Source organism: Arachis hypogaea, chromosome 20, assembly GCF_003086295.3.
Source record: "Arachis hypogaea cultivar Tifrunner chromosome 20, arahy.Tifrunner.gnm2.J5K5, whole genome shotgun sequence".
Taxonomy (NCBI): Eukaryota; Viridiplantae; Streptophyta; class Magnoliopsida; order Fabales; family Fabaceae; genus Arachis; species Arachis hypogaea.
The window spans coordinates 48,124,580-48,129,772 of record NC_092055.1 but is presented as its reverse complement, the minus strand read 5'-3'; the positions used below and the strand labels follow the sequence as shown (position 1 = coordinate 48,129,772).

The 5,193-nt window shown below is 40.6% G+C and overlaps 1 non-coding gene across 1 annotated transcript; it reads right to left on the bottom strand.

Annotated features, from left to right (window-relative positions):
* Nucleotides 1-914: 914 nt before the first annotated feature.
* On the bottom strand, nt 915-1,022 carry LOC112788288 (small nucleolar RNA R71). The gene has a single exon (XR_003195657.1). It is a non-coding gene; the product is annotated as a small nucleolar RNA R71 (small nucleolar RNA).
* Nucleotides 1,023-5,193: the final 4,171 nt, after the last annotated feature.

The window sequence follows — 5,193 nt, the reverse complement described above, 5'->3', positions numbered from 1 at the left end:
AACTCTCTCTTTCTAATTTTGAAAATCCCTTCCCTCTTTTTCAAAATTCCTTTTTAATTAACTAATTGTTTTAAACTTTAATTTAATTTAATTTAATTTTTTCTTTTTTTTAATTTTTCGAATTTTCACTTTAATTTTAAATTAAAAATAAAAAATATTTTTTATTTTAACTTGTTTAATTTTCGAAATTCTCTCCCTCTCATCTTCTTTTGTTTATTTATTCATCTACTAACACCCCTCCTTCACCCAAGAATTCGAACCTACTCCTCACCCTTGTGTTTAGATTCTCCTTCTTCTATTCATATATTCTTCTACTCACATAAAGGAATCTCTATACTATGACATAGAGGATTCCTCTTCTTTGCTGTTTTCTTTTTTTTCATATGAGCAGGAACAAGGACAAGAACATTCTTGTTGAAGCTGATCCTGAACCTGAAAGAACTCTAAAGAGGAAGCTAAGGGAAGCTAAAGCACAACTCTCTGGAGAAAATCTGACAGAAATTTTTGAAAAAGAAGGAGACATGGCCAAAAATAATAACAATTCAAGGAAGATGCTTGGTGACTTTACTGCACCTAATTCCAATTTACATGGAAGAAGCATCTCAATCCCTGCCACTGGAGCAAACAATTTTGAGCTGAAACCTCTACTAGTTTCTCTGATGCAACAGAATTGCAAGTTTTATGGACTTCCATCCGAAGATCCCTTTCAGTTCTTAACTGAATTCTTGCAGATCTGTGATACTGTTAAGACCAATGGGGTTGATCCCGAGGTCTACAGGCTCATGCTTTTCCCGTTTGCTGTAAGAGACAGAGCTAGAATATGGTTGGACTCTCAACCTAAGGATAGCCTAAACTCTTGGGATAAGCTGGTCATGGCTTTCTTAGCCAAGTTCTTTCCTACTCAAAAGCTTAGTAAGCTTAGAGTTGATGTTCAAACCTTCAGACAAAAGGAAGATGAATCCCTCTATGAAGCTTGGGAGAGATACAAGGAACTGACCAAAAAGTGTCCTTCTGACATGCTTTCAGAATGGACCATCCTGGATATATTCTATGATGGTCTGTCTGAATTATCAAAGATGTCATTGGACCATTCTATAGGTGGATCCATTCACCTAAAGAAAACCCTGCAGAAGCTCAAGAACTCATTGACATGGTTACAAATAACCAGTTCATGTACACTTCTGAAATTGGAATCCTATGAGGAAGGGAGTTCTTGAAATTGATGCTCTGAATGCCATATTGGCTCAGAACAAAATATTGACTCAGCAAGTCAATATGATTTCTTAGAGTCTGAATGGAATTTAAGCTACATCCAACAGTACGCAAGAGGCATCTTCTGAAGAAGAAGCTTATGATCCTGAGAACCCTGCAATAGCAGAGGTAAATTACATGGGTGAACCTTATGGAAACACCTATAACCCCTCATGGAGAAATCATCCAAATTTCTCATGGAAGGATCAACAAAAGTCTCAACAAGGCTTTAATAATGGTGGAAGAAATAGGTTTAACAATAGTAAACCTTTTCCATCATCCACTCAGCAACAGACAGAGAATTCTGAGCAGAATCCATCTAGCTTGGCAAATATAGTCTCTGATCTATCTAAGGCCACTTTAAGTTTCATGAATGAAACAAGGTCCTCCATTAGAAATTTAGAGGCACAAGTGGGCCAATTGAGTAAAAGAGTCACTGAAATCCCTCTAGTACTCTCCCAAGCAATACAGAAGAGAATCCAAAGAGAGAGTGCAAGCCCATAGATTTAACCATCATGGCCGAACCTACAAGGGAGGGAGAGGACATGAATCCCAGTGAGGAAGACCTCCTGGGACGCTCAGTGATCAATACGAAGTTTCTCAATGAGGACCTAAAGGAATCTGAGGCTCATCTAGAGACCATAGAGATTCCAGTGAACCTCCTTCTGCCCTTCATGATCTCTGATGAGTACTCTTCTTCTGAAGAGAATGAAGACATTACTGAAGAGTAAGTTGCCAAGTACATTGGTGCAATCATGAAGCTGAATGCCAAATTATTTGGTAATGAGACTTGGGAAGATGAACCTCCCTTGCTCACCAATGAACTGAATGCATTGATAGGCAGAAATTACCTCAAAAGAAATAGGATGCTGGTAAATTCTTAATTCCCTGTAACATAGGCACCATGAACTTTGAGAAAGCTCTGTGTGACCTGGGGTCAGGAATAAACTTAATGCCACTCTCTATAATGGAGAAACTTGGGATCTTTGAGGTGCAAGCTGCTAGAATCTCATTAGAGATGGCAGACAACTCAAGAAAATAGGCTTATGGACAAGTAGAGGACGTGTTAGTAAAGGTTAAGGCCTTTACATCCCTGCCGATTTCATAATCCTAGACACTGGGAAGGATGAGGATGAATCCATCATCCTTGGAAGACCCTTCCTAGCCACAGCAAGAGCTGTGATTGATGTGGACGGAGGAGAATTGATCCTTCAACTGAATGAGGACAACCTTGTCTTTAAAACTCAAGGATCTCCTTCTGTAACCATGGAGAGGAAGCATGAAAAGCTTCTCTCACTGCAGAGTCAATCAAAGCCCCCACAGTCAAACTCTAAGTTTGTTGTTGGGAAGCCACAACCAAACTCTAAGTTTGGTGTTGAACCCCCACATTCAAACTCTAAGTTTGGTGTTGGGAGGTTCCAACCTTGCTCTGATTATATATGAGGCTCCATGAGAGCTCACTGTCAAGCTATTCACATTAAAGAAGCGCTTATTGGGAGGCAACCCAATGTTATTTAATCACATCTATTTTATTTTCTTTTTGTTATTTCGTGTTTTATTAGGTTGATGATCATGTGAAGTCATAAAAACTACTGAAACATCAAAAGCAGAATGAAAAACAGCATTGAAAATAGCATACCCTGGAGGAGAGCAGTCTGGCATTTAAACGCCAGAAACAATCATCTGTTTGGTGTTTAACGCTAGAAACAGGCACCAAGCTGGCGTTTAACACCAGAAACAAGCATCTGCCTGGCGTTAAACGCTAGAAACAAGCTACATTTGGGCGTTTAATGCCAGAAACAGGTAGCAGCCTGGCGTTAAACGCCAGGATTGCATAGCAAGGGTGTTTTACACGCCTAATTAGAGCAGGGATGTTAAGTCCTTAGCCCCACTGGATCTGTGGACCCCACAGGATCCCCACATTTTCTTCTCTCCTCTTCACACCTTTTCATAACTCTCTTCCACAAATACCCTTCACCAATCACCTCAATCACTCTTTTCCATCACCTCTTCACCACTCACATCCATCCTCTCTTCCCCATAAACCCCACCTACCTTCAAAATTCAAAATAATTTCCCTCCCAAACCCAACCCTAATGGCCGAATCCTACACCTCCCTCACTCCTATATAAACCCCTCACTTCTTCTTCATTTTCACACAACACAACCCTCTCTTATTCTCCTTGGCCGAATACATCTTCTTCCCCCATCTCCTCTATTTTCTTCTTCTTTTACTACTTTCTTTCTTCTTTTGCTCAGGGATGAGCAAACATTTTAAGTTTGGTGTGGTAAAAGCATAGCTTTTTGTTTTTCCATAACCATTTATGGCACCTAAGACCAGAGAAACCACTAGAAAGAGGAAATGGAAGGCAATTGCTTCCACCTCTAAGTCATGGGAGATGGAGAGATTCATTTCAAAGGTCATCAAGACCACTTCTATGAAGTTGTGGCCAAGAAGAAAGTGATCTCTGATGTTCCTTTCAAGCTCAAAAAGAATGAGTATCCGGAGATCCGACTTGAGATCCAAAGAAGAGGTTGGGAAGTTCTCACCAACCCCATTCAACAAGTCGGGATCCTAATGGTTCAAGAGTTCTACGCAAATGCATGGATCACTAGGAACCATGATCAAAATGTAAACCCGAATCCAATGCATTGCTCACCATGGTTCGGGGAAAATACTTAGATTTCAGTCCGGAAAATGTAAGGCTGGCGTTCAACTTGCCAATGATGGAAGAGAACGCATGCCCCTACACAAGAAGGGTCAACTTTGATCAAAGGTTGGACCAAGTCCTCATAGACATATGTGAGGAAGGAGCTCAATGGAAAATTGACTCAAGAGGCAAGCCGGTTCAATTAAGAAAGCATGACCTCAAACCAGTGGCTAGGGGATGGCTAGAGTTCATTCAACGCTCAATCATTCCTACTAGTAACCGGTCTGAAGTTACTATAGACCGGGCCATCATGATCCATAGTATCATGATTGGAAAAGAGGTGGAAGTTCATGAGATTATACCTTAAGAACTCTACAAGGTGGCTGACAAGTTCTCCACTTGGGCAAGGTTAGCCTTTCCTCACCTCATTTGCCACCTCTGCAATTCGGCTAGAATTGACATAGAGGAAGTGATAAACCCATATTTTATGATGTATTTTGTGCTTAGTTTGAGTGATTTATTCAATCCTTCACCCACTTATTCTTGTTAATTGTATGGTTTTACTTTTCCTTCCTTATTATGTGATGTATGTGAAAAACATGTTTCCTATGCTTTAAAATTAATTATTTTAATTACCTTTATTTCCATTCAATGCCGTGATTAGTGTGTTGAGTAGTTTCAGATCTTCTAAGGTAGGAATAACTCAAAGGATGGAAAGGAAACGTACAAAAATGGAAGGGATGCGCAAAATGGAATCCTTGAAGAAACTGGTATCCACGCGATCGCATGGACGACGCGATCGCGTGCCAAGCGCGAATCAGCAGCGACGCGGCCGCATGACTGACGCGACCGCCTAGCAGAACATATGATGCCGCATGACTGACGCGACCGTGGCAAGGAAAAGCTCCGAATGACGCGACTGCGTGACCCACGCGGACGTGTGACAGAGGCCACGCACCAAAAATTGCAGAAGACGCTCCCAGCGAATTCTGAAGCCCTTTTTGGCCCAAATCCAAGTCCAGAAGGCATAGACCAGAGGTTATGAAGTGAAGGAATGCATCCATTCAAGGAGAACTCGCCAATTTCCACTTATCATGTTTTAGATCTAGTTTTGAGGGAGCTTCTCTCCTCTCTCTCTTAGGATTAGGATTTAGGACTTCTCTTAGTTTTAGGAGTAACTCTCGATCCAGGTTTAATGTTCCTTTACTTTAGTTGATTATTTACTTTTGCAATTTGATTTATAAATTCTTCTATGTTCCAGATTATTTGAATTAATGTTATTTGACGTATT